The sequence below is a fragment of the Geotrypetes seraphini genome, chromosome 5, assembly GCF_902459505.1.
Source record: "Geotrypetes seraphini chromosome 5, aGeoSer1.1, whole genome shotgun sequence".
NCBI lineage: Eukaryota > Metazoa > Chordata > Amphibia > Gymnophiona > Dermophiidae > Geotrypetes > Geotrypetes seraphini.
This window is the reverse complement of record NC_047088.1, coordinates 144,306,178-144,326,261: the sequence shown is the minus strand read 5'-3', so window position 1 is coordinate 144,326,261 and position 20,084 is coordinate 144,306,178. Positions and strand designations below refer to the sequence as shown.

The window sequence follows — 20,084 nt, the reverse complement described above, 5'->3', positions numbered from 1 at the left end:
CAGTTCCAAAAACTGCAGGGATAAAAGTTCTGGGATAAAAATAGTAAGAAAAGCAATGGGATTTTTCCCTTCTAAACCTTTAGGAATTCTCAAAATCCTGACATTTTCCCTTCTACTTCTGTTTTCCATCTCCTCCAGATCAGCAGACAGCTGGGCAACAGTTTTATGATCCAAATGGCTCTGGGAAACAGTCTCCTCCACTGCCACAACCCTTTGTTCTAACTGTTCAACCCGAGCATTGCTCACTGTCATTTGATGGGATAAATTAGAAACCTCAATTTGAAACCCATTTAGCCTCGATGTAGTCTCCTTAAGTAGTTCTTTTATTATCTGGAGATCTGCTATAACCTGACAAAAGTTCAGTGGAGTCCTTAGGCATAGGAATCTTTGATGGTGTAGAGGGATCAGCTTTCAGCCTTTTAGCCTCTCCCCCTGCAGCATCTTTCTTATTTTGCTTTCCTGATGCCATACCTAAGGCTTAGTATATCCGTGCTTGAAAAAAAATAGAGAAAAAGGATGGTTTATAATCCCTCAGAATGTTCAGTTGTGTGAGGCAGGGGAGAGCAGTGAGATTATGCTGTCATCTTCATTCGTGGCCAAGCTCCCTGTTTAGATCTTAAAATTTGAGTATATGATAACACATCCAATTGATGACCCTTAACATGTGTAGGATGAGATGGTAAACAACAAAAACGTAAAGCATTTAAGAAAGAATAAAATTACAAAACATTCTTATCAGAGTATTTAGGCAGCTAATTTGTAAAAATTTTAATATGCACTATTTTGATCATTTTAGTATCTCTAATTATTGGCTTTTAACTTTTTTAGTTCTATTCAACTTCTTTTATTGTTTATTTTTTTTTAACTATTGTAAACCGCATAGAACTTTACAGCCTTGTGGTATATAAACTGATTATTATTATTATTCATTTTACAGTTCTAAATGTAAATTTACATCACCTAAAAGTAGGTTAAACCAAGAATAAAGAGAATTTCTTAAAATAAATTCTTGTAAGTCATCTTTAGCATATCATCAGTTCTCCCATTCCCTTCCTTCTTCATTGATGATTCATGTGGATAATAAATTCCAGGAGTTATCTGAGGAGACCCTCTTTTGGTTTCCCTTTTACATAAAAAATTGTTGGTAAGCAGACCTCAAAGGAATTTGTCAGATGTGGTCTCTCGCTGCAATGTTGATTTACTTCAATGGGTTGACGATACTCTAGATTCAATGTAATTGCTACATATCATATCAACTTGGGTGGGAAATACTGAATTACAAAATGCCAATATGGAGCGTTTGTCCAAGTGTACGTATCTCAATCCCGATTATTTTTGATGTGAAGATTTGATTTGCCTGTTTGCTTGAAGTGTCAGGAAGATTCCAACTCCTTCTTCCATGTTTTTTTGGGGTTGCACAAACATATACTCCTTTTGCAGAACTATTATACTAAGTTTATAGCATACTTATAGGAAACTACTTTTTTTAAACCCAAGGTTGAGGAGGTGTGGGGGGGGGAGGAGGAGTAGCAGCATGCCTTGCATTTAGAAGGAAAGTGGGGGAAGTCTCTTGAGCAGCCTGATTCCCCTCTCCCCCAAATGCTGTCACACTTTATAATAATATGTATTTGTTTATTTATGGCTTTAAAACATTTATATTCCACCTATCACATTTTCTAGGCAGAAATAATACAACATAAATATCAGATAAAAAAACATACAAAATAGAACTTGAAAAATGATTTTTCCCCATGAAAAGTAAAAAGATGGTCTCAAGTCACAACTCAGGATACTTCACAGTAGAGGTTTTGCCATAAAGAAAGCATGTTGTTTAATAAAAGCAACTGTTGGAATGAAGCAAGTAAATCAAGCCAAACTATGCCCATGATGCTACTCAAGGCTCAAAGAGCACAGTAACAAACAAATTATTGACATCCTTCTCCAGTCCCACTCCTGTTTACCACTGTTTAATCATCAACAGCCAGTTTTACTGACTCCATTTATTCCATCCTCCCCCTCCATGTCTTCCAAAAATTGGTCAGATTATTTTTTTTTTCTGGTATCCAGCATAGTAGGCTGCACTGATTAAACTGCTTTATGATTTCATCTCTTGTAAACCACAAAAGTCCAACTGCCACTCTAGTAGTATAGCTCATCATGGTGAGGTCATCTCAGGAGCACTGAAAGATTATCATCAGTGGAAAGAAACCTGAACGGTGGATGGACCTGGCGAGAAGTCTTTGCAACAACAGATACAGTTACCTTTCTTCAGAGGATAGACAAGAAGAGGGAGTAGCACAAACACAAACACAAACCAAAACCAAGGTCTTTATAAAACAAGAGTAGTTCTGTCCAGGGGCAATAGAACATTTTAATTAAGAGGGTCTAACTAACCAAATTGTGCCTCACCCATAATGCTCGCTAGTTATTGATGTTGCATAAGGTAAAAAGTCAGTTGGGCCATGACCTTAGTGGTCCAAAAACACACTCTCTCTCAAACATTGTTAATTAAATGAAAACTAAGCTAAAACTTAGGGCTCCTTTTACTAAGGTGCGCTAGCATTTTTAGTGCATGCAGGAAATTACCGCGCGCTATGCTTCTAGAACTAACGCCAGCTCAATGCTGGCGTTAAGGTCTAGTGCACACAGCAATGTTGCGCGCACTAATCCACACATTAAAGCCCTAACACGGCTTAGTAAAAGGAGCCCTTAGTCTTGTATACCAAATCATCACCTAAAAGGAGCTCGACTCGATTAACAGAAATTAGGTAAAAATAAGAAGAAAACAAAAAAATAATGCAGATATATCATTTTGCTACTCTGGAATGAGAATTTAAGTATCGTTGAAATAATAATGTTTTCATAGATTTCTGAAAACCTTGAAAAGAGATGATCATTCTAACAGAAAGAAGAATGTTATTCCAAATCTCAGTTAGCCAGAACGAGAAAGATTGACACAACTTGCCAATAGACTTTATACCTTTCAATGAAGGATAAGAAAGTTTAAATTTCTGCAAATTTCTTGAATCAGACCATCGCATAGCGTTCATAGACAGTGAAGCAAAGGACAGAAAGGTAGCATATATAAGTTTAAATGTTATACATGTTATAGGATATTTAAATTGTATCCTATAAAATACCGGAAGCCAATGGAGTCGTTCAAACAATGGAGACATGATCAAATTTTCTTTTTCTGAAAATTAATTTGGCTGCAGTATTCTGTTTAAGTTGAAACCGTTGCAAATTATATTTGCTCAGGCCTAAATAAACTGAATTACAAAAATCCAGCTGGGCCAAAATAATTGACTGTACCAATACCGAGAAGTGCTGCTGATGAAACAGAGCTCTAACTTTCCTCAACATTTGCAAACTGAAGAAACTTTTCTTCATCAAGGAATTTATCTGATCCTGAAATGATAATGAAGAGTCCAAGATAATACACAAAATCTTAGAGGAGAATTCAATTGGCAGAAATATACCACAATTCAAAGTAACAAAACTCGGAAGTTGTTCCAGTTTTGGAAGTAATATGGGTTTCGCTGACATTCAGTGCCCATTCCTACTTGCCCAGATAGTTATCTGGGCACCAGAACTGAATATTAATGGTGCCCAGAAAACTTCCAGATATGCTCTGACTCCACTCCCAGACCATGCAAGCACTTGCCAGAGAGTACTGTGTTAGTCAGAGCAGATATACAGCAACTCCTGACCTGGAACAGTGCGGTTTAACGGGGCTAGAACCTCTCCTGTCTGATTACGCCATACTGAATATCAACCCTTTAGATTATAAACTAGTAAGATGTTACAGAAATCCCTTACTTTATGTCTTATTCACCTTAACACATCCTCACTGGTACTGTGTTATCATATATTACATATGTCACAACGTTCATTTGGCTATGGATTCATTAGTGAGTGTACTTAATCAATGAGAGTGTTCTTCCTTATGTAGTCCAACATACCATCTCCTTAAGAATTCTAAGCACAAGGGAGAGTGTTAAAAATGAGGAATTTTAAAAGCCATTTGTGCATGAAAAGCAGGTTTATATGCAGAAATGGTTTGTTATAGAATTGACTAGAACACATGTGAGTACATGAATTAACAAGCCCATTTTGTTTATAATTTTACTCATAATAAACAAAAGTATTACTGAAATGGAGCTGGGGGGAAGGAGGGTCAGACCTATACAGATACATTTTGGATTTTTCAAAGTATGTATGCAAATTTTCTCAAAATATTTTGTATATGCTAAATATCAGCTGTAAGTGTTTATAGTATTGGTGGAGGTTCTCCCCAGACCATGGCTGAGTACTTCCACAACAAGGTTAACAAGCTTAACTGAGTTCTCAACTAAATCACTTTCACTCTACCTCCTAGTGTCCGCCCCAACGACCTTCCGCTGACCAATGCCGCATTTTCTTCCTTCTCTGAAATCACAGAGGAGGAAATTGCACATTTTCTTTTCTCCTCCAAACTCACCACGTGTTCCTCCAATCCCATCCCCTTCCATCTATTGAGCACCATCTCTCCTGTGGTCCCTGCTATCTGCCATATCCTCAGCCTATTCCTCTCTACTGCAATTGTACCTGATGCCTTTCACACATGCCATAGTTACGCTGCTCCTCAAAAAACCCTTGCTGGATCCCTACCTGCCCCTTCAATTATTGCCCCATCATCCTCCTCCTCTTCTTATCCAAGCTACTTAAATGTGCTTTTCACTGCCGTTGCCTTGACTTTCATTCATCTATTTTTGAACCCTTCAATCATGCTTTCGCCCTCTCCATTCTATGGAAACTGCCCTTGCTAGAGTCTCCAAATTCAAAGGCCATTACACCATCTTCATCGTCCTTGATCTATCTGTGGCGTTTAATCACCAGCTACTGATCAATACGTTGTCCTCACTTGGATTTTAGGACTCTCTTATCTCATGGTTTTCTTCCTACTTTTCCCATTGCACTTTTAGTGTATGTTCTGGAGGATCCTCCTCTGCTGCTATTCTGCTTTTGGTCGGTGTACCTCAGGGCTCTGTCCTGGGACCTCTTCTTTTCTCCATCTATAGTTCTTCCCTTGGCACTCTAAGCTCCTCCCATGTCTTCCGATACCATCTCTATGCTGTTGACTCTATGCCTGTAATTTCTATGGCAATCCAAGGCCAAGTCTCGGCCTGCCTGTCTGACATTGCTACATGAATATATCGCTGCCATCTAAAGTTAAACATGGTCAAGACTGAACTCCTTATCTTTCCTCCTAAACCTGCCTCTCCTCTCCCTATGTGCTCCATTTTGGTGGATAACACTCTATCCTCCCTGTCTTGTCAGCTTGCAACTTCGGAGTTGTCTTTGACTTGTCTCTGTCCTTTTCAAATCTTGTTGCTTCTTTCTATATAATGTTGCTAAAATCTGGAGTTTCCTTTCTGAGCCCACTACCGAGACCATTATTCACTCCCTCGGCACCTCTCGCCTGGATTATTGCAACGTAATTCTCACGGGTCTTCCATTTAACCATCTTTCCCCCCTTCAATCTGTTCAGAATTCTGCTATGCACCTCATATTCCACCAGTGTCATTATGCTCATGTTACCCCTCTCCTCAAGTCGCTTCATTGGCTCCCTGTCCGCTTCCACATAAAGTTCAAACTCTTCTTACTTACCTACAAGTGTATTCATTCTGCGGCTCCTCAATATCTCTCCTCTCTTATCTCTCCCTGTAACTTGCCCCTTGAACTCTGTTCTTCAGATAAGTCTCTCTTGCCTGTACTTTCTCCTCTACTGCCAACTCCTTACTCTGCCCCTTCTGCCTGGAACAACCTGCCTGAATCCATACACCAGGCTCCATCTCTGGCAGTATTCAAATTCAGGCTCAAATCCCACTTTTATGAAGCTGCGTTTAGGTCCTAACCCTTCCAACTTGTAATACACTATATCTGTTTCTCATTCCCTCTGTAGCCCCCTACCCTCTCTACCTCTTCATTCCTTTGTGTTCCCCTTTATGAGCAGCATATATTGATTCACCCTTTGTCCTGTCATAATTAGATTGTAAACTCTTTCGAGCAGGGACAGTCTTTTGCGTTTTTAATGTACAACACTGTGTGCATTTGGTAGCACTATATAAATAGTAGTAGTAGTAGTAGTAGTAGTAGTAGTAATAGTGGAGTAATTTTCATACAGAAATTATGAGTGCCCTTTCCTTTTCAGAACTGGTGTATTTTAGGAACATGCTACAAAAACTAGATGAAATGTTACCAAAATTATCCTCCTGTATGAAATTGCACATGAAAAAGGGAAAGACAGACCCCTTAAAATGTAGAATTTCATGAGAGAGCCAAAAATATGCCTATTACACAGATTTATTGTTCCAATAATCCCCTCCTTTGAATCTCACAAGGCCATTTGTTTCACAAAAACACAAAAAAGTATGATCAAACAAGTATTTAAGACTTGCTTGACTGCCAAGCAGAGCAGTTGACGAGATCTGCTTAAGAGCTCAGGGAATTCTAAGGCTTAGTAACTACTAAATGGAAACCCAGAACAAACTGGCAGATGTTAGGATAACCATCCTGCTCCTGTCTTAACTTCTTAGCCTCCCCCCTCCCCCCCCCCCCATGTGTTATGTACGTGCTGGTAACCAGATGGGGTAAGTTGTGGATATCCATTTTTAATTCGATCAGTGCCAACTAGCACTTAAAGAAATGCTGACCACCATCAGCTGAATATTGAGGGAGATAAATTGCGAGCTTCTTGGTGTTCTGCATCAATTAGACCAACGGAGTAAAGGATTAGGTCACTCCAGCATTCCAGACATCCAGAATTAATGACAGGGTCTAATCTAGTGGGGAAAGGACAGTGTCTGGGAGCCCAAGGAAAGTCCCATAACACTTGAGGTGCAGCCCAGAATTTATTAAATGACTACTATTACTGTTTAACATTTTTATAGCACTGATAGGCATACGCAGCACTGTAGGCCCAAATTTTTAACCAGTATAAAGAAGGTATTTTGTAGCTGATGTATGCTCACAATGCTTGTGTCACAGGACAGTACTTTGTAGTGTTGCCTCACTGTTTTTGGAGTGTTGGATGATTGCTAATAACTAAAAATGGCTGGGCAGTAGCAGAGAACATTTCCCACCAGACTCTGATGTAATCACTCTCTGCCTCTCTCTTTTAGTATAATAATCTTTAATTAATATAACGAGTCTCCTGAAAGAAGGCAAAACCTATTTTTATAACCTGGACTGGATTTTCTATTTCATTTCCTTTCCCCTGAGAATCTATAATTGGCCTTTCCTTTGTTAAAGGGTTCAGAAATGGGAGGAAAGAGGGAGGCTAGATGAAGAGTTTGGCTATAAGTGATGGTTATGAAGATAATTTGAGTTTAATTTGTTGATGGCTCTTGGAAGGCTTTCCTTTCTACTTTCCTGTTCTCTTTATCTCTCCCTCATATCATCTGTTATTGTCCTATAATATGTAGGCATAGGGTACCTGCATCTGACATGTATCAATTCAAGGAGGCATCCCAGTATTCAAAAGCATCAGCCACTATATGGATGAGTGCCCCAATTGCCAGATAGTGCCGCTGACTGATCCTGCAGACTGCCTCAGCATTATCTAGATAGTGCATAGCGGAGCATGGGTGTTCTGCTTAGCTCTACAGATAGTGGGTAATATGTAACACTCTTCACATAGCTATGCAGATAAAGCTATACCAGCAAAAGAACTGTCCTAACTTAAATTGCATAGCTTTACAGAGAGAAGCTAAATATCACCACTAGCTGCAGAGTTAGGCACTGCCAAACGTATATTATTCAGTGTCACTGTTTCTGCAGATAGGATGCTGAATAGACATACAAAATTTGAATGCTGCAGCTGGCATTTAAACAAATGCTGACTACAGAGGTTGAATATTGATTGGACGGTTTATTTTCACAAATAGTAATGACTATCACTTGGAAATGGCTACGCTAAAACAAAGGTGGCAATTCTATTAGTGTCAAGAAGATTTAAGCACCCCTCCCATGTCCCAACGCTCTTCCTGCTTGTTGAAACGCATGCTTGCCCACTCGCTCCCTCCCTTCTTTTCTGCACCCCTCCCGCAAGATTGTACCTTCCAGCCGCACTTCTTCGCAGGGCAGCAGGCCCTATATGCTGCACGTGGCTGACACAAAGCCTTCCCTCCGACGTTAGCTCTTACATCAGGGGAAGACTTCCGGGTCAGCTATGGGTGGCATTCTGGGAACGCTGCATAGCAGAGGCAAATGGAGGGCAGGAAAAGGAGATGTTCACAAAGATATTCGAGCCCCTCGGCTCGAGCTGCCTCCATGCCCATGGGATCCCCGAGACACTGAGAGGGTCCCCACGTGATCCCTGCAACCCGAGGGTATGTCCCCACGGGATCTCCATGACCCTAAGGGGGAACCCATGGGATCCCCATGGGTCCCGCGGGATTCCCATCATCCCTGTTCAGCTCTCTACTTTAGAGCAGATGTAATTAATGTACTACTGGGGCTCAGTGCAGGAGCATATTTCATAAAGATACATAGGCACCTATATTGTTTTATAAATAGGCATAAAACAGGTGATTTGCTAGACATTTCATTTAGGTGCTGAGTTTTGAAATTACCACTATTACACATTGTTATAACAAGGTATTATTGTCTCTGTTTTGCAAAAATGTTACCTGCATAAATATCAGAAAGTCTGAAGACGATCAACTCTTAGAATTTTTTTCTCATGCTTTAAAAGATGAATTCAGACCAGCTCAGAGAATATATACCTCTGGCCCAAGGAGTTTGTATTGGATGGCTTCCTAGTGGAGGTGTCAGAGAGAAAAGCAGTGAGGTCAGATATTGTAACTTGGACATCCCTTGGCCAGCAGCAGGGACCAGCACACACCACTTTCTTTCTATAAGCCTGGCATGCTTCCCCAAGATGGAGGAAGAACCTGCTTAGGTGAATTTTCCCAAAATTGTTTTGTATAAACCACACAGTATGCAATGGTAAGTATCAGGGAGAAAAAAGTTATTTATTCCAAACTGTGGCTCCAAGAATCAAAATATGCCCCAAACTTTTCAACAGAAAAATGTGGTCAGAATGGCTTTTCAATAATAGACCCAGAACCCTGGCCTAGCAAGGCCTCCAGGCTGCATACTCCAAGTCATTAAAGTTTCCCTCTCATAGCAGTGCGGCTACAACATAAATTCAGTTTCAATATCCACCTCTTCACAGAAGGAAAAACAAGAACAAACCTCAAATCAATCCAATCAAAGCAGAAAACTGCAGAGTTGCAAAGTTCCAAACATTTCTTTATGGCATTTTTCCCAGCTGCACCAAAAATCACCAAGCAGCTGATCTTCAGCTCATGAGAGCTGCAAGAGGGAGAATTAGCGAATTCATCTTTTTATTCAGCACTAGACAAAATGCTGCCTCAACAGAGATGAGCTGGTGAATTCTTCCCAGTTCCCTCTAGTCTCCTGGGTGCTTTAATCAAACAGGAAAAATATAACTGCCAGAACAAACTTTCAAAAAAATACAGTTCAGTGCCAGCTTTCAACCTGTACTGGCTCAACCCTTGTCCTTTCCCTTAGCAGCCATGTTGTGCACTGCCCCCAACACACAAAGGGAGGAAAAAAAAACCCCACTTTTGAGGCAGGAGGAAACAAAGCTTTTTTCCAACAAACTGGCCTGACCCTGAGCCACACCCGGTCAGTTAGCTTCACTGACTTCTATAATGTTCATAGTCTCTCTCATAGGCAAACAGCTTTTCAAACCAAAATCCAAGAAAAGCCTTTAAAAAAAAAAACAATAGCACAAAAAAGTTCCTTTTTAAACCAGAAAATCATCAACTCACTTCCATGCACTCCTCAGACTTTGGCTAGGAGAATTCAGAATCTCCATAGGCTCCTCAGCATTCAGTAGTAGAGAATGACACGGTGACAAAATTCATCACCGTTCCCGTCCCCGCGGATAGCCACGGGAAATAATCCCATTTCATTTTTTAGTGTCTATTTCAGCCTCAGTCCTTCTACACCAGCATTCTTCAAAGCAAAGCTTGAGGGTCAGTGGTTGTGGCCATTCATACTCTGATTCTTCCCTCTCTCCTTAAAGAATGACATGAAGATTGTTTACCGCGGTTATTCGTGGGGACGGGAACGGTGATGAATTTTGTCACCGTGTCATTCTCTATTCAGTAGCAAATCCTCAGGCTCCGCTAAAGCAAGAGCTTCACCAAGTATGTTTTTTTTCCTTTGCCTAACTCTCCTCCAACTGAGGCTCCCAGGCTTTAAGTTGCCTGTGTGCTTCCTGGCCCCACCCAGCTCTGCCTGGAGATGGGAACAAGCTCTGGTCTTCAGTGCTCTTCCCCTACATAGCCAGCAACTTAACCAAGGAAGCACTTAAAGGGACCAAATTCTGTTTCCTCGGTGTGTACCTAGATATGTTTCCTGGCATCCTCTGAGAAAATGAAATGCTCTCCTGCTCAGAATATGACTCTGGGGTATTAGTGTCAGCACCACACTGGTCAGCTCTAGTTGGTTTTACAAGTGTGGTTTTGATGTTTTTAACTGGGACAGGGCTGGTACTGGTGCTAGGCTTGTGACAATATGAAAGCCTGGGATAAGCACAGAGGATTTTTGGCTCTGAAGAAGTTATGGGGCAGCCAGAGTTCAAGCAGGGCTGGGCAATCTGCTGCCCAGAGGCTGAATGCGGCCCACCATTAAATTTTATGTGGCCCTCAAGACCATGGAAAGTATACACAGAAAACGTTATTAACCAGAGTTCTGGTGATTCTAAATGCTATATGTCACAAATATTTTCAGAATAGCCATTCTAATAGCTTGTTTGTATCATTTTTCATTACATTTTTGCTTATTTATTTATCACAGAAAGTCTGGGAAGATCTATACACTTCTGGTTCTGACATTAAGTAATGTTGTAACTCCCAAGGAGTAGTGCAGATATTCATTTGGCCCTCTGTATGAAGTTTGTCCAACTGGTCCAGGGCATTGCACCAGGAAAGAAACTGGGCAGGCCAGACTGCTCTTGCAATCTTCATTTGCCACCAGATTTGTTAACAACCATTATCTGCCAAAAAGTCCATTTTATTCCTGCAGGCCTCATGGCATATAACACCACTCTATTTTCCCCAGAAACATATTTTGCAGGCCTCCACATTTTGAAGAATAGTAAAGAAAGTAAAGGTAGGCTCCTCTATACAAATTACTAAGTCATGAACAACTTATGAAATCCCTTTTGACGGCTTTTTACAGTGACGGACCTTGACGTCGCTTATGTCTTGTCACCATTATACAGTATCTTTGTGATTTTTTTGTTTTTCCCTCTATTTTTACCATGGACCCCTGACGAAGGTTTGTCCGAAACACGGACCGTGTCGGGTCCCTTGATTGGTAAAAGGGTTTGCATATATATATTTTTGTCACTAATAAATTTTGCCTACGTCTTGTACAGATCTGCAGTTTTGTTTTGTTTGTTCAACTTATGAAATCCTCCATTTCTGTGACGGTTTCTTGCCAGACTATCATCACAGTGGTTTTGTCATTGTCTTCCCCAGTCTTCACCCTGTGGCTAAAGCCAGGTACTCATTTATCAACTGAATGGGGATTGATGGTTGGAATGGCCAGCAAGAGGTCAGCTATCTGACAGAAATCCTAGTGTGGAATCTGAACTCAGGTCACAAACACAGTAACATAGTAGATGATGGTAGATAAAGACCTACCCAACATTCATACTCCATAAGCTCATTTGGTTCAATTTAGTCTCTCTACTGGGGTTGTCCCTTCTGCCTGGGTTGTGAATCCCATTTTAAAGAAACCCTTATTAGATCCCAGCATTCCTGAACCTTACCATCCAATCTCTAATCTTTGTGTATTATTCAGAATCACTGAAAGAGTAGTGTTTGAACAGCAAGTTCAGTTCTCAGAGAAGCTCTCTGTCCTTCTCCCTCAGAGAAGCTCTCTGTCCTTACTGTGATATCTGTTTCATTTCTAACCCCCTCTACAAACCCTTCACAATTCCTTAGCTAGATTTCTTTGTAAAGCGAAATGACAAGTCACGTAACTCCTCTGCTCATTCATCTCCACTGGTTGCCTGTCCAGTTCAGATGCCGGTTTAAGCTCCTCTACCTCACTCACAAGGCCTTGCACCTTGATACCTTTACATAGGAACATAGAAACATGATGGCAGATAAAGGCCAAATGGCCCATCCAGTTTGCCCATCCGCAGTAACCATTATTTCTTTCTCTCTGAGAGATCCCACGTGCCTATCCCAGGCCCTTTTGAATTCAGACACAGTCTCTGTCTCCACCACCTCTTCTGGGAGACTGTTCCATGCATCTATCACCTTTCTGTAAAAAAAAAAATATTTCCTTAGATTACTCGGTTCATAGTCTGTCACGCGCAAGACACCAGTGTGCCGACAATCCAGCGCTGACAATTCGGCGCAAGAAAGAAGCGCGCCGTGGAAAAAATTAATTTTAAAGAGCTCCAAAGCAGGGTATGAGTAGGGAACCCCCCCCCCCCCCCCACTTTACTGCATAGTGTTCACGCTGCTGTTTGGGGGGTTGGAACCCTGCATTATAGAGAAAACGGAACTTTTTCTGATTTTTTTCTGGAAAAGTTCCATTTTCTCTATAATCTGGGGGGTTGCACCCCTCACACCCCCCCAACGGCAGCGCGAACACGATGCAGTAAAGTGGGGGGGGGGTTCCCCCCACACCCCCTGTCGGAGCTCTTTAAAATGAAGTTTTCCCGCGGCGCGCTTCTTTCTTGTGCCGAATTGTCAGGGCTGGCTTTTCGGCGCATTGGTGTCTGGCACGCGATTATCCTGTCACCGATTACTCCGGAGCCTATCGCCTCTTAACTTCATCCTATGACCTCTCATTTCAGAGTTTCCTTTCAAATGAAAGAGACTCAACTCATGCGCATTTACATTACATAGGTATTTAAACGTCTCTATCATATCTCCCCTCTCCCGCCTTTCCTCCAAAGTATACAGATTGAGCTCTTTAAGTCTGTCCCCTTACACCTTATGATGAAGACCACATACCATTTTAGTAGCCTTCCTCTGGACCGACTCCATCCTTTTTATATCTTTTTGAAGGTGCGGCCTCCAGAATTGTACACAATATTCTAAATAAGGTCTCACCAAAGTCTTATACAGAGGCATCAATACCTCCTTTTTCCTACTGACCAAATCTCTCCCTATGCAACCTAGCTTTCACCATCACCTTTTCAACCTGTTTGGCCACCTTAAGATCATCACATACAATCACACCCAAGTCCCGCTCTTCTGTCGTGCACATAAGTTCTTCACCCCTTAAACTGTACCATTCCCTCGGGTTTTTGCAGCCCAAATGCATGACCTTGTATTTCTTAGCATTAAATTTTAGCTGACAAATTTCAAACCATTCTTCAAGCTTCGCCAGGTCTTTCTTCATGTTATTCACACCATCCAGCGTGTCTACACTATTGCAGATTTTGGTATCATTCGCAAAGAGGCAAATCTTACCCAACAACCCTTCTGTTATGATTCTTTACATGACCTCCCATTCATTATGTTCGTTTGATTCCATTTATTTCTTCTATCTCCCAGATATACTCAATTCAAGTCTACACATCCACTGCTTATTATTTTCTGTTGATGTTTCTTTGGAATATTTTACCTCCTTTTATTTGTACAGAGTTATCCTTTCCAAGGTTTAAGATATAGCTGAAGGCTCACATTTTTAGGGATAACTTTTGGTAGTTCTGCTTTCCAAATCTAATTCATGATCCTCTAATCAACTGTTCTTCAACCGCCGGTCCGTGGGGCCGGCGAGATCGAGTTGGCGGTTAAATTTCCTGAAAACTGCGGTAGTGGTGGAAGGCTGCTGTTCCGCCCAGCCTCGGGCAATCAAGACAGGCTGCCGATGTCGGGGCCTTCCCTCTGTGAGTCTCGCCTGTTTGGAAACAGGAAGTTGAAACAAAGTAGGCGGGACTCAGAGAGGGAAGGTCCCGACGTTCGCAGCCTATCTTGATCGCCGCCCCTGCCGAGTTGCTGAAGAGGGCCGTGGGGAAGGTGCAGGTAGAAGGGAGAGAGCTGCAGGTACAGGTGCAGGTGGAGGGAGATGGTCAGCATGTGGGGAGCCTTCAACAGTGGCTGTCTCCGCTCCCAGCAGCTCTCGTACTTGCCAGGGAAGTGATTCACTGGCAACTTCCTCTTTCCTCAGAGGCGGCAACGGATCCAAGGCTGCCTAAATAAATCACTGCTGCAGGCAAGTACAGAGAGCTGCTGGAAGGGGAAGAAGCCACTGTTGGAGGCTGGGAAGCTGCTGAATAAAGGGAGAGCTGCTACTGGACCTGGAGGGAGGTAGAAGGAGAGATGCTGCTGGGAGGGGAGGAGGGAAAGGGATGGGAAGAGAGTTAATGTTGGATAGGGGGGAGGAGAGAATGGAGAAGGAAAAAAGGAAGGAAACAGCTGGCAGGGAGATTACAGAAGGGGAAGGGGGGTCAGGGGTCAGAGTGGAATGGAGATATCAGATGAGGGAAAGGGGAGAGACAGAGGAATGAGAAAGTAGAGAGAGATTGATGCTGGAAAGGGGGTCAGCAGAGAAATGAGAGAGGGATAAAGATGCTAGATCTGGTGTAGGAGAGATAAAATGAAGAAAGCAGTGAAGCTGGAATGAATGACGTAAAAAGGAGAGAGGAGGCACAGGCTGGATGGAAAGGGGAGAGGGGCATAGAAAGAAGTCAGATACATAAGGAAGGGGGAGAGGGCAGACAGTGGATGGAACAGGCAGATGCTGGATTGAAGAGACAGGGCAGACGCTGGAAGAAAAATAGTGAAAAGAAGATGAAAGCAGAAACCAGAGACAACAAAAGGTAGAAAAAATAATTTTATTTCTATTTTGTCATTAGAATATATCAGATTTGAAATATATCTGCTGCTAGAAATATAACTGGGGATTTCAAAGCCCAGACAGTGCTTCTTTAGCTTCCAGTAGGCTTAGGGCTCTCTCTGACCAGGGGGCACACCCCTAACACTATTCCTGTCATGTGTGACTGCAGTATTCTGTTAGCATGATATTATTTGGCTTGTTCAGTTTTCTTGATAGTAGAGGGGATATATGTGAAGGGGAGGGGGGACAGGGGTTTTATTGGTCCTTGCTCTGTATATTTACATTTATAAAATGACAATTGTACATAATATTGCTTCTTTTTATACTTTAATAAAATACGTTCAATATAAAATCATAACTGAGGCTTGTGTGGATGGGATCAGATGGTTTGTGGGGACCGAGCTTGCGGAGACGGGACAGAAATGTGTTTTGTTTTTTTCAAATTTCAGTCTTAGTAGTTTGCCGGTCCACAAAATAATTATTTTATTTCTGCCGGTCCAAGGGTGTAAAAAGGTTTAAAAACACTGCTCTAATCCTTAAGGCTTCTGCAAGTTGGCAGACCCCCAGGGTGAAACTTGTTGTTGTAAGAAGTGTCTCTTGTGTGATTGATATTTTTTTTTTCCTTTCCTGTCTCATATTGGCATTCCTTCCTTTTATCAATTTTATTGTAAGCCATTGTGAATTGCGCCCAGAAATGACTGGCTATCAAGTTTTTAATAAACATAAACAATTCATGATTAACCAAGAACAAATGTAGTATAAATACTTGATACTGGATCTTTTTTTTTTTTTTTGTCATTTCTGGGACAGAGACCATAGAATTCTGCCAGCATTGTCCTTACATTCCAGCTACTAGAGTTGCTATCAAAGCCCACTCCAGCCTATCCCAATCTGTCTTATCATGTGTGGGACACAAACCATAGAAGCCCATCTGACATTGTCCTCAAGTTTCAACTACTGGAGTTGCCTTCAAAGTCATCTCCAGCCCATATTAAACTGTCTTTCCATATAAGGGACACAGACTATAGAAGTCTGCTGAGCATTGGCCGTAGTTCTTCATAGCTAGAGTCGCTCTCTAAGCACTGCTCAACACATCAACACATATGCAGTCATTTAAATTTTGTTTTTTATACCATCCATTTTCTAGTAAGGGATCTTCTAATTTTTTTTAATATGACACTTATATACTAAGTGGTTTACATTCAGGTACTTTATCATATTTCCCTATCTGTCCCGGTGGGCTCAAACTCAATCTAGTACCCCTTGGGCAATGAAGGGATTAAGAGACTTGCCCAGGGTCACAAGGAGCAGCGAGGGATTTGAACCCACACCTTTTTGAATTCCATCACCTTTTTTGTCTCTGTAATCTATTGTTAATTTTAAAAAATATTTTTCATTTTTATAGGCAAATTTGAAAGTCATCCAAGTTTTTGTTCATAGCACTGTTGTGCGCCAAGCTTAACACTGATTGCAGCACTCGGCAAAGCTGGGCTCTTCCATTCTCCCCTAATCCCTGCTGTCAGTCTCTTATCACCTGAAATGCTCACTGTCATCTGTACTGCTGGCCCTGGGATTCTGCATCTTGGCCTTGCCTGTGGATTAGTTACGCTTTGTGGTTTATGAGGTGGTTGGATATGAGCTTGGATTTGTGAGTATATCAGGCACTTCACTAATACCGAGGAAAAAATGTTTATAGGGGCTATTAAAATGTGTGTGTGTGTCTCCATTTCTATAAAAATCCTGTTATAGCAACTTTATTAGCTCTTTTAAGAAAAAATAGGAGTGGAGATACTAAGGGAGAAATAAGACAGTTTTGCTATTTTTAGAAAAGAAATATCTCATGCTGAAAAAAAATCTCTTACCATATAACCTCCTGACAGGAAAGAGAATAGTTTTATTGTTCTCTTTCGGCTTCTTAATTCCTCAAATGATTTTCACCCCCCTCCTGGATTTTCCTTCCAGTATGAAACTCACTGCTAGACTCCAAGTCAAGAGAGGATAAAGAATGTCTTCTTTTTGCCGGGTGGTCTTCTGACAAAAAAGCCCCACAGTGCAACCAGTTCAGGCCGAAAGAAAACAGCTGTGCTTAGTTGAGAAGTGAGGCAAAATCTTCTAATCAGGTTCAAAGGTATTGGAATGCTATCAGTCTGAAAGTGGGCACAGTTGTTGCCTTTTAAAATAGTTCTAACAAATGGAAGGCCATTGAATTTTTAAGAGGCAAGCATGGTTTTAAAAAATTTAAAGACTGCAAAAATATAACTTAAATGATGTAATCCACAAGGTGTGACATTTGCTGAGTGAGATAATGGCATGTTGTGGTTTCCAAGTTTATTTTACACTTGATATACCGCAATCGGACAACATCTATGCAGTTTATATAAAATTAATATATAAAATATTAAGAGATAGAACTATAATATCAATAGTAAAAGAAAGAAAAATAAAAATTATCGATAAAAGCTGATTGTGTACTTATTATTTCAGATCAAAGTTAGGCCTGTCTCCTGCATCCTTGAAATTTCATTGATCATATGCATCTGTAAACAGAAAAGTTTTTAGCAATATTTTAAAGCTTTCAAGATTTTTTTCTATTCAAATGTAATTCAGAAGAGCGTTCCAAAGCTGAGGGCCAATGACTGCAAAAGAATGGTCTCTAGTAGATGAATAAACTATTTGTCTGATTGATGGAATTACTAAGAGATTTTGCTGTGAAGAACATAATGAATAGGATATTAAGTAGTTGTCCAAGTATGGTGGTGATCGATGGTTGAACTATTATAAAGCAGATGTATACCATGGGATGTCTGCTTGCACTTATGGAAAGATTAGAATATCTTAATTCTTCCAGGAAGAATATTTTCTAGTTCAAGTGTTGAGGTGTGCCATTTTTCCATTGATTAGGCCTTGCAGGTTACTCTGTTAGGCTGATCAGAAAGACAGTTGTTGTTATACAGTATTATGACAACAGTTTTTTATTGTAGCTATGGATAGCCCACAGTTTTGGCAGGAGGCCAATAACATTGGCCAAGCCACTGACAGGGCAGAGGCTCGTGTATAGGTGTAAAGATGGGGGTAAGGTGGAGGTAGGAGCAGGGATGGACTGACCATTGGAACAATAGAGCAGTGACCAAGGAACCAGAGCAGTAGGGCATTTACTCTCCTCTAGCCTCCATCTAGTTTAATCATTTTCGATAGGTAATTAAGAGTCTATGATCTTTATTGCCCGGAGGCCCAGATCACTGTCAGTCTGCCCCTGGGTGGGAGGTTTGTGAGGGGATGGACCAGATGGTTAGGAGGGTGAAGAAAAAAGAACGGGATGGTAAAGTGTGTATAATCAATAACATTGTAGGAGAAAAACTGGCTGTTAAGTGGAGGAGGAGGAGTGGGATTAGTGGAATAGTGAAGGCAAGGTGATTGGTTAGGGCAAGGCAGGGAAGTTGATCTCTGAGGGAAAGGAATATAATATTATCCCAGGACAAGCAGGTAGCATATTCTTGACTGATGGGTGACGGCACCGACGGAGCCCCGGTACGGACAATTTTAGAGTGATTGCACTCTAAGAACTTGGAAAGTTCTAGTAGGCCACACCGCACACGCGCGAGTGCCTTCCCGCCCGACAGAGGCGCGCGGTCCCCAGTTTCTTAGTTTCCGCAGAGCTAAGAAGACGCATTTCTTTCAATGGCTGTTGAAGACTTTTTTCATATCGCCTTCCCGCTCGCGTAAACCCTTAAGGAAATATTGTTTCCTTCATTTTCTTTTATTTCTTTTCTTTAAAAAAAAAAAATAAAAAAAACTTTGGTTTTTTTTTTTCACTTCTTTCAATTTCGCCCCGGCGGGGCCTGTTGCCACCATCAAGGCCTCGGCCTTCGATTTGGCAGAAGCCGTTTTTACCTTCATGCCCCCTCAACCCGGGTTTAAGAAGTGCCAGCGGTGTGCACAACCAATTTCACTCACTGACCCACACAACTGGTGTCTACAGTGTCTTGGTCCTGACCATCGAGCGTCTACCTGCACCCGCTGTGCGACTTTGAAAAAGAGAACTCTGAAAAATCGGCAGATCCAGCAACAGTTATTGTTTGGTGCCGAGATGTCTGACTCTGCGGCACTGGCACCGACATCGGCCCCCGTCTCAGTCGGCACCCACCTCGTCAACACCGCGTGATACCACGTCGGCGTCGCATCCCTCAGGTAAGCCGGCTAAGAAGCCTTCCCCGTTGGAGCGTCCTCCGGTCTCAGTAGCAGCGAGCCCAGTCCTGCCGATCTCGAGGCGCCCACGGAAGCGCTCCGCCCCAATAGAGGTGAGCCCCTCGACCTCGGATTCCTCATCCTCGGGGCGTAGAGCGGCTCCGCAGGTACCGCTCAAGAAAAAGGCGGTACCGGTGCCTTCGCTGGACGAGCGGATCGCCGCTGTCCTGCAGGTGCAGCTTAAGGAACAGTTGCAACAACTCCTTCCTGCACTTTTGACACCGAGCCTTCCGGTCCCGGTCCGGTCTGAGCCACCGGTACTGACAGTGGAGCAGCCCCTTCTTTCGGCATCCACTTTGTCGGTACTGGTACATTCTGCTTCCTCGGTCTCCATGCCAGTCCTCGCACCGGAACCGAGAGCTCAACACCAGGCTGTTCAGACTTCGGCACCGATGCAGCCCTTAACGTCTCCCGGTACCATGTCTATGAGGTCAGGTAAGTCGGCACGCAAATCCCGACACCTGGAACCCTCCACACCGGAATCTTGAGACCGCAGTTTTCAGGTTCGGGATCCTGATCTGTGGGGTGACTCAGAGGACCCTCTTCTCTCTGAAGGGGAATGTTCATCTGGTGATGAGGATCCTTCTGCTTTAGACCCATCCTCTAAACCAGATGTAACCTCTTTCTCATCTTTTTTAAAAGAGATGTGTGACTCTCTCTCTATTCCCTTGGAGGCTGAGTCAAAGAAATCCAAAGCTTTTCTTGATGCACTGGATTTTGACCAACCTCCAAGGGAATATCTCAAATTACCTCTCCATGACATCTTGAGAGAGACGTTTTACAAGAATTTAGAGACACCTTTGACCATCCCTGGAGCCCCCCGCAAGTTAGACTCCTTATATAAAGTCATCCTGATTCCTGGGTTTGACAAACCACAGCTCCCACATGAGTCTCTATTAGTGGAATCCACTCTAAAAAAATCCACGGGAGCTAGTGTATACGCCTCAGTCCCT

General features: G+C 42.2%; 1 protein-coding gene and 1 long non-coding RNA gene across 4 annotated transcripts in view; one reads left to right on the top strand and one right to left on the bottom strand.

The window, feature by feature from the left end:
* LOC117360626 overlaps positions 1–16,961 on the bottom strand; it is a 30,984-nt gene extending 14,023 nt beyond the window's left edge. Inside the window, exon 1 of one of the 2 annotated variants that reach the window (XR_004539468.1) lies at positions 16,749–16,961. This is a non-coding gene — a long non-coding RNA (uncharacterized LOC117360626). Of the gene's footprint in view, positions 1–8,672; positions 9,203–16,748 lie in introns of those variants that run through there. The other variant, XR_004539469.1, reaches the window with a different exon arrangement.
* The window catches only part of NRP2 (neuropilin 2), a 354,082-nt gene that overhangs the window by 212,240 nt on the left and 121,758 nt on the right, over positions 1–20,084 (top strand). The gene's annotated exons all lie outside the window — the stretch shown is intronic.